General features: G+C 34.2%; 1 long non-coding RNA gene across 1 annotated transcript in view; it reads left to right on the forward strand.

The window, feature by feature from the left end:
* Window positions 1-13,931, forward strand: part of LOC129521155 (uncharacterized) — a 273,692-nt gene that overhangs the window by 77,072 nt on the left and 182,689 nt on the right. The window lies entirely within an intron of this gene.

Consider the following 13,931-nt stretch of genomic DNA (forward strand, 5'->3'; position numbering starts at 1 on the left):
TGTTATTTAATAATGTGTACTATTTAAATAATTTTCTACATAGTGAACAATAAAATAATTAGCAAGTCATAGATAAAAGATTATTATTTCTAATGTATGAACTGCTCCTAGAAATTTGAAAAAAAGAAAAAAACAATCACTCCACTGAAAAAATAGACAATGAGCATGAAAAAACTAATCAGATAATGTATTTTTGAGTCATTTGTACTTACGAGAAATATAAAAGTATACTGAAACATATATCACGCATAAAGTTTGTAAAATTTCAAATAGTAACACATTCTTTTTTTTTTAGTAACACATTCTGTTGTTGAGACTGTAGCATGTGCATTGTGGTGAAGGTAAATTGGCACAACCTTTATGGAGGGCAATTTGGTAAAGATGTTAACATAACAAATTACTTACACATTTTGATCTAACAAGTTTACTCCTGAAAATTTATTCTAGACATACTTACTCATGTTAGATATCATGCATTTATTAGGCCTTTAAGTGTGGAGATTTGCACTGTATGGTTCTACATTTAAAAAAATTTATATTTAAAAATTTTTAATCTCATAACATTATGACTTTGTGTCCTCCATGCGTCATATCAAATAGCTCACATGTATTACTACAAACAATGGGTATCTTGATCATGTTATTTAAGTTAGTATGTATCACATTTCTCTACTGCAAAGTTATTTTTTCCTTTTATAGTTAATCATCTCTAATGGAAGATACTCTGAGACTAGACAAATCTCATTTCTCCTTAAAGATTTGCCACTAATTTTAGTATCTATTGGTGAATCTTGCCTGCAATAATTATTGTGGTGTTTGATTACAGTTGATTCTCCATTTCTCTCTTCTAATTCACTAGACAGAATTTTATTTTACTATTTTTATTTTTTTAAGATTTCATTTATTCATGAGAGATACACAGAGAGAGGCAGAGACATAGGCAGAGGGAGAAGCAGGCTCCTCACAGGGAGCCTGATGTGGGACTTAATCCCAGGACGCTGAGATCGAAACCTGAGCCAAAGGCAGGCATTCAATCACGGAACCACCCAGATGCCCAGAATTTTATTTTTAAAGTTATTCCTTCCTCTATTTATTCAATTATATATATCACTATATACTCATGAATATTTAACTTATTTTATAAAATCCAATACCATTATTATTTACTTTATTCTTTAACTTGATTCAGCTTCAATCATTAGGACTATTTGGTCATTAAGTCATAAGTCTTGTTGGCACTTCTATTCTTTCAAAAGCCCTATTATTTGAGAATTTTCTTATTTTCCCTACACCACCAGATATTCCAAGCTAACCTTATATTTTCCCTGTCTCAGCCCTGGAATCCAGCACTTCCCTCAGCGTCCCTAGAGAAATCATTTTTGTGGCACTCATGCCAGAAATGCATAATCCCATACTAATTATGAAAAAATTAGATAGATCCTATTGAGCGAAATTCTATAAAATAATTGATTAGTATTGCTCAAATGTCAAGGTCATAAAAGACAGAAAGACTGAGGAACTTGTGCAGACTCAGAGACCAAGGAGTTATAACAAAATACAATGTGGGATCCTGGATAGAATTGTGGAACAGAAAAGAGGCATTAGTAGAAAATTTACTGAAATTAGAATAAGACCTGTGGTTTAAATGATAATATTGTAATAATGTTTATTTCTTGTTTTAGATAATTTTGCTGTAGTATATATTAATGTTATGAAAAGTATAGTAAGAGATATAAGGGAATTTGTAATATTTTTGTAACTTTTCTGTAAGACTAAAATTGGTTTTAAATTAAAAATTAAAAAATTTTTAAAAATACATTGAAGTAGTCTGAAAAGCTCTCCAAAATGTATTCTAAAATCTCAGAAAGAAAAATTCAATTGTATATTATGTCAAATATGCATGTTTATAGGTATGTTTGGAATGACACAAAGAAAACAATCAATATTTGTAACCTCTGTAGGGATTCTGGGAGACAGAGTGAAGTAATTTCTATCGTTTATTGTTTTTCTTTTTTTATGTGCATGTATTACCTAGGCAAAAAAAGCAAAATTAAAAAAAAATTATAGGGCTTTATATTGCCAAAGTAAGTATAATGATTTACAGGGTTTATATAAAAAGTGTGTAGATTATTATTTAAACATATAATTAAATAAATAATGATATTTTAATTTTATTGATGAGATTCATACATTTTAATGTCAGAAGATCATTTAAATTTATTTATAACTCTTTAATTTTTTAAATAGTTGTCTTCAGAGGGCTGTAGGTCTTGGAATCCACTCAAGTAGGTTATAATTTAAAAAATGCCTGATCACCAGTGCTGTAAAGGTCTTTCTGTCTCAATAATTGATTCTTTTCCACATCTGTACTCTTGCCTAGAATGCCTTTCTGACTTTTCCCTTAACTGGCTATCTCCTCCACTTTAAAACTCAAATTAGATTTAATCTTCTCCAGAAAGCGTCTCCTGACCCCTAATCCCCAAATTTGGGCTTGACACCAATCCTATATGCTTTCATTATGCTGTGTCATAACCTCCATTTTAATATAATTATTTATTTTTTAGTCTCCTTCTTAGATTACATGCAGCTTAAGGAAAGAGACTAAGTATGTTGTCACTGTACTATTTATACTTCAGAGAATGACAAACCTTTGTCTAAAATAAGATTTTTTTAAAGGGTGCAATTAAAATAAGTTTAAACTATGAATAAAGAAATCTCATGCTTCCTGTCATGAACAGATCCACACAGGATTATATCATCTGTATGAAAACAGAGTGAGTTCACAAGGTCTAAATTCTAGGGGGAAAAAACAACCTACTAAATTTAAAAGAAATAATAGATAATAGCACTTGAAGGAATCTGAGAGATGAATCCTTAAGAGCCTGCTGTTTTCATTCTATGCTTTTTTAAAAAATTGAGATATAATTGACATATAGCATTAGTTTCGAGGGTATGACAATGATTCAATATATGTATATATTGTTAAATAGTCACCACAGTGAGTCTATTTAACATCCATTATCATACTTAAAAATCTTTTTTTTTTCCTCACGGTGAAAACATTTAAGATCTATTCTCTTAGCAACTTCCAAACCTACAGTGCAATATTACCATATCCACTACATTGTACATTACATCCCCAGAACTTATTTTATAATTGGAAGTTCGCATTTTTGGGCCCCTTCACCATTTCACTCACCTCCAACCCCTCAACTCTGGCAACCATCAATCTATTCTCTATGAGTTTTATTTTTTATGTTTTTATATATAACTGAGATCATATAGTATTTTCTTTGTGTTATTTCACTTAGCTTCATACCCTTAAACCCCATCCATGTGGCTGCAAATGGCAAGACTTCCTTCTTTTCAATTGCTGTATAGTATTTTAGTGTGTGTGTGTGTGTGACTTTTTTTATTTATGTATTAATGAACACTCATGTTGTTTCCATGTCTTGATTATAATAATTGATGCTGCAGTGAATATGGAGGATACGTATCTTTGAATTAGTGTTTTCTTCGGACAAGTACTCAGAAGTGGAATTGCTGGATCATGTGGTAGTGTTCCTGATTTTTTTTTTGTTCTTGATTTTTTGAGGAAACTCTGTACTGTATTTTATAATAGGTGTACCAATTTACACTCCCACCAACAGTGCACAAGGGTTCTCTTTCCTCTACATTGTAACACTTGTTTTTTGTCTCTTGATAATAGCGACTCTAGTAAATATGAGGTGATACTATGAGAGCCCACTTTTCATAAACTTGAGGAAAAAGTAGAGTAACTTGCTGTTTAAGTTGGGTTCTTTTGACTAAAAAAATACAGATTTATATAGTAAAGGGGGACTTTAACATTTCACTTAGGGTATTAAGAGTGGGGCCACAGTGTGCAAATTAGGAGACACTAGATGGAATTATGAATCCTACAAAGGTGTTCCTCTGTCCAGGTCACCAGAGCTCTGAATGTGGGTTGGGTATCAGTGTGGTTCTCTGCCTTGGACTTGACATTTTCATAAAAGCACAGCCTTTTCAAGAATTCACCATGACCCTAGACAAGAGAAATAAAACTTCACAGAAATCTCAGAAACATTACGTATCTAGACAGTTCTGAATCCACAGTAGCCCTGGGATCCTAGTAGAAGGAATTCCTGTGTATCCTTCCTACAACTTTGCCATTAACAAAACTCAGTGGCTATCCCCATGACATTTTTTTTGTGTCTGTTTTTGCTATTACCAATAAGCTCCTTCTACTTTGTGTACATTCAAAATAAGACAGAACAAAAACTATATATTGTAGCTTCTAACCACCAAACTTTATGAATTATCATAACTCTAGTTTTTAGAATCCCTTGTGGCCCCTCTCATGGTTTTTCTTATCTACAAATATATATATATATTTATAAATATATACATATATATATATATATATTTAGCTATGTTTCTCAGTACCTCATTTTATTTTTATTTTCCAGTTTAGTTTCTGGAGACAGTCTGTGTCTGCTCATTTAGTGCATGTGTATGTTTCTGTGTGTGGGGCTGGGTCATAGATTTATGTCTATTGTGTACAATAACCTTTGGATGGCTTAGGAATCCACACTTAGGCTGTTATGACTGAAGGAGGGTTGGAAGATGGAACAGGAATTCTTTTTCTTAAAATTTGGCATCCTAGAAAGTGAACGTCAATACTCTGAAAAAAAAATCAAAGTCAGAAAATATAATGGACAAAATTAAGGTTGTAGTTCCTTAGACATTAGTAGTCTGCCAAACAAAATTAAAATATGGGTTGGAAATGAAGCCAAAATATACTGGATTTAAAAAAGCAAATTTATATTTTGGATTTGTTTATTCATATACATGGTATCCTGCAATTTCTGGGGCTCCAGAAGTGCTTTGGATGTGTTGTTTGACACCTTATACACAATGGACATTCCATCAATATTAAACAAGTGTGGTAACAGCTGGAGATATTTCACAAGATGCATTTTTTCCTCTCTTCCTGTTGGTGTTCTCAAGCTTTGCTTAGAATAATGTTTGAATGAATCTTCTACATTAATTTCTAAAACTCTAAAGTTAGTGTCTATGGAAACATCCTGATATTTAAACATCTAAGCTTAGCTTCAGATATTTTGGATATCAGTTCATTAATCTTTTCTTTACAATAAACTGACTTTTTATTTTTAAAAGTTACTATTGTTTGAGAAATCACATGTAGAAGACAGAAGAAAACCAACATATTAGTGCAGTTTTTCTTTTAATAATCTTAAGACTTCTTTTCTATAATTACTTAAAATGTTGAATAATTTCTTTTCCAAGACCTGTGTCAGATTTCTTTTATGGCAGGACCTCATGGGTTCTTCAGGGATCTCTCTGTCCCTGTCTCATTTGTCATGAGAAGCAGAGTAGATACTGTTTAGGTTGGGTTCACATCTATAATAGAGTACACTTAAGATATTACAGAAAAAAACTCCATAAATGTAGAGTTTATACATGTGACTTAAAGGAATGTAATTCCTTATAAAAGGTGATTAAAGCCACAGGACCTTGCTGTTGAATGTTGGGGGAAAAGAGACATCTCACAGAGTGCATTGGAAGGAAGTGGTGGTTAAATAAAAATGCTGTTGCTGCTCATATCTACCAAATTCAATCCACTTGATCAAATGGTTGTAGCTTCAGGCATCACTTATATGTCCTTGATCCGCACTTTCTATTCCAAAATCAATTCATTTTCCTAAACTCTAGATCCATATACCCACAAGTTTACTGGATATTTCTATTTGGATATTCTAAGGAAAGCTGATTCTAAAATGTACTTATCATTTAGCTCTCCCATTCCCAAACCACCTTTACCTGGGTTCCTATTTTATCGAATGACACCAGTATCCACTTAGTTAGTCAAGGCAGAAACATATTAACCATCCTTTCTTTCATCCTCATATTGGATACATTCCCAAGAACACCAATTCTTGGTTATTCTATCTACAAAATATTTCTGTTTTTGTGTCTATCTCCTTATTCAAGCCACCATTTTTTTTTTCACTTAAAATACTTCATTATATCTCTAATTTTACTCTTTAGCTCTTTCTCCCCTCTGGAGCTGAAGTGACTTAACTAAAATGTGAAAGTGGGCATTTATCTTTCCTGCTTGCTTCTTTAGCAGAATCTGTATCTTTGCTGATCTTCACACTACATTCTAAGTCTTCCTGAATTTCTTTTGGTTTACTGACTACATATTCTTACTCATTGCTCTAGGCCCATAATCTTACTGCCTGTTTGCCTGAGAAACACTTTCTTTCCCTAATTCTTACCAATTGCTTTGACTCTCTGCTTTGCAAGGTTAAATATCTCACTGATGATCTTCTAGAGCACTCTGTACCTCCTCTATCCTAAGATCATTCTGAATTAAAATTGTTTATTCAAAAGATGTTGGCCTTGTAAGCTATAAACCTGATAAGGATAGAAACCATGCCTAACCTCTTATACCTCATAACTCCAACATCTAAGAATTTACCTAGTAGTTATCAAGGAATACTTGTTTAATGAATGACGGAAAGTACTCTGATTTAACCTATTTAATAAGAGTATATTGATCTTATCCCATGCTTAATTGATTATCAAATAAGAACAAGGCTTCCCATAATAGATATGCAGAAAACATTTTTTTTTCACGTGAAGTGTGATCCATCCGCATAACAATTGTGGCCTATCTCCCCATCCTCACATTCTACATTCTGGAGGAAGTGGGTAGATGGTGTGACGTATACATTTTGGAAGAATGAATGTGTTTGCTTAGTTATTTCTTTTTATCTTTTTCTTTGGGTCCAAACCTGTTTCTGTTTCACAGAAAGTGTGCTTCTCTAAGTGTTAAAGTTTACAGACGTAGTCTCCCATGTGAGAAGATCTGTAGTGTCCTAATCCTTCCCATACCTGGGTTGGTATCTGTTAAAATCTGGGTACACAATTAGGAAACCTGCTTGCTGTAGCTATAACACCATTCTCTTTTATCAGATTATTTAGCATTAAAAGAGGTATTTTAAATAAGTCTTTAACTTAGTCTGCTCCAGCTGCTACAACATAGTACCATAGACTGGATAATTTAAACAACAAGCATTTATTTCTCATGGTTCTTTGCGCTGAGAAGTCCAAGATGAAGGTACCAGCAGAGTTGATGGTGGCCGGTGAGATCCTCTTCCTCATTTTCAGATGGCCACCTGCTTGCTGTATCTTCACATGGCAGAGGGTGGGGTGCAGAAAGGAAGAGGACTCTGGTCTCTTCCTCTTCTTGAAGGGTACTCACACCATCATAGAGGTCCCACTCTTGTGACCTCTTCTAGTTCTAAGTATCTCCCAAAGGCCTTACCTCCAAATACCATCTCACTGGGGATTAAGGCTTCAATATATGAATTTTGGAGGAACATAAGCATCTAGTTCAGAGTATCTTCCATTAGCTTTTCTGTCTTGTTTTTTAACTATCTCAGAAAAAAGGAAATAGAGTACTACTTACTGAGCCTCACTGAATCTCAGCATTGTCAGTGTACCATTTCTGCATTCTAGGCTATTTTCTCCATTCATTCACATAGTCAGAAAATACTTATTAAGTGTCTACTATATGCCAGGTCATCCCTAGGAAAGTTGATTCCTCCACCTGGGCTTTAAAAACAGAATAGTCATCAGAGAGTTCATGGCTTTGTTCCCACTAGATTGTAAATTAAACATCATGTTGAAGTTGTATTGGATAGTGTTTGGAGTTCCTATTATTCTAAGTGGATTTCAAAGTGTGTATAGTTTGCTTTGAAAAGTATTTTGTATGTATAATTCATTTTGGGAGACTAGTTTATATGTTCATCCCTTTTCTACCACTTTTTAATTCTTCTAGGTAAGAATAAACTGTTTTTTAAGCTTCTGAATGTTTCCAGCATTGTGCCCCTGCCTTCAATTAATTTAATTTGTACTTAAAGGATATCTATAACTACATTTCAGCAAAAACAGTTTCCATAGTAACATCATAGATTTTCTAAATTCAGGCTATGATGTAATCAACTAAAATGACTATCATACCAAAATTCTCATTTATTTCATCTGCAACATTCCTTATTTATATCTATTGTGATACACACATATTTTCCACATCTGAATTTAACTTGGAGGTGTAGGACATTTTCCAATTGCTTCTATTTTAGAAATTCTTGTTTGATTTTAGAGTATTATGGAATTCACATTTCTGCCAGAGTTAAGATATCGACAGAATAGGCTGGATTATGTAGAATATATCTATATGATGTTGACCTACTTTTTATGAAATTATGGAAATTTTCTATCCATGCTGACAGCTTGTGGAATATCATTGTAGTCAAAATATTACAGGAGAGTGAATCCCGTACACTAAATTGATTGTTACTGTTAGATCTATTAGCATATTACATTATGAAGGAGTTGAAGATCTTGCCTTTAATTTCCTAAAGTACTCAATTTAATTAGATTGTTTTTTGCATTTCTATAAATTTTTTACTTAATTGCTTTCCCATTAAGGAGTTGTGAATAGTTGTGAATGCCTATTCTGTGTATTTGTATACAATTGGTATTACTCTCCAAAGGGCTGTAATGGTATAAAACTTTAAGATCTTTGCTTTTGGGTTTATATAAGGTATTTATTTGACTAAATCTAGACTTTAAGCCTGTAAGCTCTGGACAGAGAATTTAGTAAATAGCTTTTCTTTACTCACATAGAATTTTTCTTTCTTGCTCATGTTTCTCTTTGTTCCTTATTTATGGCCATTGTCAGAAATAAAAATGTGCAGGATAGAAAAATAAGAGCACCTATTTGTGGACATCGGTTATATTTTAGGGGATAAAAGAAAAAGGGACAAAGGAAAAAAGTCATTATGTATGTTAATACTGCCCAGGATCCCCCATGTATTTCGTGGAGGGCCCAGAAGAGTTCAGTATAGTCTTCAGAGGGAACCCTTCATAGTAACTTACCAAGATAGATCCAGTTGCTTTTTCTTCTTTATATTCAAAGAAGTTTGTTCCTTTTATAGTACATATATACTATTATATATGTAACTATCTCCTCTACTAATCTCTAGGTTCTATAAAGATAGTAAGTTCCAAGAAAGCATTTGTCACATTGGCAACAGTTTCAGAGACATCAAATAAAGATGAAAATATGCTGGGTTTGGGAAATTTGGAGATTGTTGGTGATATTTGCTGGAATAAATTCAGGAGGTGTTTAGGCGTATTCACCAGCATTCACTCAGGTAATATATGCCATTCTATGTATTCTGTGCAGAAAGGTTTGCATATAGAACTAAGGGTTTATAGGTTGAACTGAAGGACAGAAGTTCAGGGAGGTGGCCACAGAGGAAAAGGGGAGCTGTTGTCCAAATGAGGAATTGACACAAAATATTTTAGTGGGGAGCACTAAAGTCTCTCAAAAGTTTGCCAGAAGCTCCAACAGACACATGAAAAGATGCTCAACATAACTCATCAACAGGGAAATACAAATCAAAACTACAATAATACACCACCTCACACCTGTCAGAATAGCTAAAACAACAACACAAGAAACAACAGGTGTTGGCAAGGATGTGGAGAAAGGGGAACCCTCTTACACTGTTAGTTGGAATGCAAACTGGTGTAACCACTCTGGAAAAACAATATAGAAGTTCCTTAAAAAGTTAAAAATAGAATCACTCTATGATCCAGCAATTGCACTATTAGGTATTTACCCAAAGGATGCAAAAATACTAAATGAAAGGGATACATGGACCCCAATATTAATAGCAACATTATCTAAAATAGACAAGCTATGGAAGTAGCCCAAGTGTCTATCCACAGATGAATGGATAAAGTAGATGTGGTATATATATAATAGAATATTACTCAGCCATAAAAAAGAATGAAGTCTTGTCATTTGCAATGATGTGGATGGAGCTAGAGAGTATAATGCTAATGGAAATAAGTCAGAGGAAGATAAATACTAAATGATTTCACTCGTGTGAAATTTAAGAAACAAAACATATGAACAAATAAAAAAAGACGAACTAAGAAACAAACTCCTAACAATAGGGTACAAACTGATGGTTACCAGAGGGAAGGTGGGTGGGAGGATGGTTAAAATAGGTGGTGGGGGTTAAGAATTTGTGATGAGTACCAGGTGACGTACAAAAGCATTGAATCACTGTGTTGTACACCTGAACCTAATATAACATGATATGCCAAAAAAAACATGATATGACAATTAAACACAATTAAAAACTTTTAAAAAGCTTTCCAGAAGTTATAACATGTCTCAACAATCTGTAGAAAGTCCCCAGAAACTCTCTTAATTTGGGGTAAAACAGATGAGTCCTAACAGCTGCCACCAAGCCATCTGCTTTCAGAGTATAGCAGGTTCTACTTCACTTCAGCCTAATTCTTGCCCTGGTTTCTTGTATTGATAACCTCTAGCCTAGAACCATGCAGAGGGAGGAGTTCTTGGGAGTGAATTTCCTGGGCCTAGAGAGGAGGGCTAGTGTTGCTGAGCTGATAACAAACAGTCCAGAGCAGGAGTACAAACTCCAAACAGAAACTGGTTACTGGGGATTAAGAAAAAAAAGTGGGCCACACAGCAGAAACCTTTTTTAATAGAATTTTTCTGATTTAGAACTAAGGAGATGGTGGGGAGTATCTGTAGCAATGTGCCTGAGAAGTCTAGCCTGAGTAGGAAGGAAAATGAGGCCAGGAGAGGACTCAAAAAGGAGCAAAAATGAAAGGAATGGGGGGAGAAAAATGTTGAAAATTTGAAGAATAGATTTAGCGTGAATTAAAGAATGCACTTGATGGGATGAGCACTGGGTATTGTATGTTGGCAAATTGAATTTAAATAAAATATTTTAAAAATAAAGGAATAAAAAAACTAGAAAAAAACCCAAGAATTGTGGCAAAGAGTGGATTGTTGGGATTATTTTTAGTGGTATAGTACTTTCAGATGACAGAGAAAAAAGTTTGTTAAAGCCAAGGGATAGGTGAAGGGAACCAGAACTGAAAATATGAAAAAACTAAAGAATATGGGTAGTGAGCAGGGCTACTATATACAGTTGTATGGTACACTACACTACATCATCATGCATATGGATGGTGCACACAGTGGGTGTGCATTGCATACCCGTGTGGTCATCCATGGTGGTCCTGGACTGGGTGTTGGTTCTGTGAACCTTGTTCACTTACAACCTTGTGGCAGGGACTGCCTTTTGGTTCTTATAGTTATCTAAGCAGGAAAGTCAGGTCCCTTTGTGATTGGAGGCTCTCTGGATGGAGCAGAAAAAGAAATGAAATCTACTGGAAACAGGTTTCAGAGGGTATAGGAATGATCCCTTAAGGTGTGAGGAACATTTTGATTCACAGAGAGGGATAGATGCTTCACAAATTAGGAGAGCAGGAGAAACAAAGACCTAGAAGCCAGAGAGTGCTCTGTTTGTACAGAAAATACATTTTGTCCTTTTCAGAGCTGTTCCGAAGACAGATCTTACCATGATACACCTCATGGTATTCATGATAAAAATTATGAATCATGGCCTTCTGATGAAAATAGAAATCCTGAGCGTGGAAGTTTATGGACACTTGGAGAATATATTCAAGTGAAAGGAAGCAATGTTGGACCTATAATAGTGGGTCAGGGCAGGAAGTTATCTACTTTTAATGGATGGGCAGAAGGTACAAATCAGAGCCAGAAATTCTCTGCTGCTTTTATAATAAGTAAAGCTAGTTGGATTTTTTTTAAAAAAAGAAATGGATTAGTTTTTCTTTGTTACTAGAGATCATTATTGGTCCTATCTAAGCATTTTAGCTTTGCAACTATGAAAATGGAAGACAACAAAATGGATAGATTGTACCAAGTGCTTTCTTAATTTGTTCCATGAAATTATTCTGATATATTCATAGTGTTTACTTCAGAGAAACAATTGTTTCTTTAAATATTTGTTTTGAATTTATATTATGCAATATTATTCATTAAAATTATAGTTTATAATAAAATAAGCATCATTATATTGCTTTATATGGAGGCTTTGCTCCAAAGACCCCTGAAAGATTTATGAAAATATTGCAATAAACCCTGTAACATCCTTGTGTAAGAGGTACATTTCATTTAAAAATTCTCTTAGAAAAAAAATTCTGTTGGTAGTAACTCTCAGAAACAATGAACTATTCACCCACATAAAAGCAATATAAGTAGAAGGAAGAAGGTGAGTGGCAGCCAACATATACAACCTCTTAAATTTCTGCTGTTGTATCAGCTATGATTGGCTGCTATAGTAAGTAAACCCTGTTAACTAAGTGACTGAATACAGCAGAATATTTTTTTAGCATCTCTTTTTTTAAATATTATTTATTTATTCATGGGAGACACACACAGAGGCAGAGACATAGGCAGAGGGACATAGGCATGAGAGACTTGATCCCAAGACCCCAGGATCACAACCTGAGCTGAGACAAAGGCAGATGCTCAACCACTGAGCCACCCAGGTGCCCCTGTTTTAGCTTCTCTAAAGTCCAGCTGATGCTGAGGGGTGAGGAATGATATAGGAGTGAAGAGGGCAATCATAAAGGCACAGAAATTATAGGAACCTGTGCCATTTTCAATGTATGTCTTCTAAAATTGACTTATACGTTCATTGTCATATACACTATGGATGGTAGAATTGAAAGAGAATCATATAGGAGATTTTTATTTGCTATCCTCTTTCTGTAGGCCAGAGCATAATCACACCTTACTGCAGGAGACCAGGAAATGTCCCTGTGTATAGCAGGAAGAAAGAAATGGGTTTGATTAACAATCTGTGAGTTTCTGCCATAATCACTGAACAGCAGTTCACAAAACATGTATGTTTTCTGATGCAAGACTATGAAATATGGCCTGAGGTTTTTTTTAGCAACTATTTGGCATCTTGACGTAGGCAACAGTACAGCAAAATTTTCCAGGAAATAGATTTCCACAATAGTACTTCTATAGTGGCTCAGTAATGTAGCTCTCTAGCAAAAATTTCTGGTATGATATAATTATTTGGGCCATGCATACATGAGTGGGTGTTGCAACTTTAAATGTATCCACAATAAAGAAAAAAGAGAAGAAGGCATTTCCTCTCACTCATCACACACATATACACCCTAACCACATGCAAAAATCCTGAATATAGTAGTAATGCTGGTTCACATAAAGTGGAAGGGGGAGAGCAGCTCGAATTTATTTGGCAACCCAAGGTGAAAGTGGACTTGGATTTAATTCAGGAAAATAATAAAAGAGGTAAAGACTATTTTGATTGTAAGGAACAAGATACTTCTCAGAAAAGATCCCTATGTGACAAGAATAATGATTTTAAACAGGTTAAAAACAGTACATGGAAAAATACCTGTATTAAAATAATATAATGATTTTCAGCTTTGGCCACTGGTGGACTGAGTAATTGTGGACTCTCCTTCCTCTGTCAACACATAGAAAGCATGAGAGAAGAGATATAGACTACAACCCCAATTTAAAAAATATCCTTCTATACATGTATTCTCAAAGAAGATATCTAACTTAAAAAATTAAAAATAAAACAAAGTACTCTTGCATATGCTCTTCAGGTAGCTTAAATGCTCCACCTTTAATTCCAAGTTTCATAGTCATTTCTTACATAAAGCCTTCAAGACTAGTCCCAATTAGGTTCTGTTGTGCATCGTCACTTTACAGACTTTTATAGATTTCTCTTTTTCCTATAAAAACAGCAATAACTGGTGCATGGATATGTTTACACAAATATGTAATAGCAAATGATTGAACAGACAAGATTAAGAAAATCCCTGTGCCTTGATAACAACTATTTTGTTTTGTTAGTTAAATTTGATGAGTCGGACTTTGCTTCTGAGCTATTCAATGAGAGTAAAAGAATTCAAGGACACTAACTCATTCACAGATGTCA

This window comes from Nyctereutes procyonoides, unplaced genomic scaffold, assembly GCF_905146905.1.
Source record: "Nyctereutes procyonoides isolate TBG_1078 unplaced genomic scaffold, NYPRO_anot_genome, whole genome shotgun sequence".
Classification (NCBI taxonomy): domain Eukaryota; kingdom Metazoa; phylum Chordata; class Mammalia; order Carnivora; family Canidae; genus Nyctereutes; species Nyctereutes procyonoides.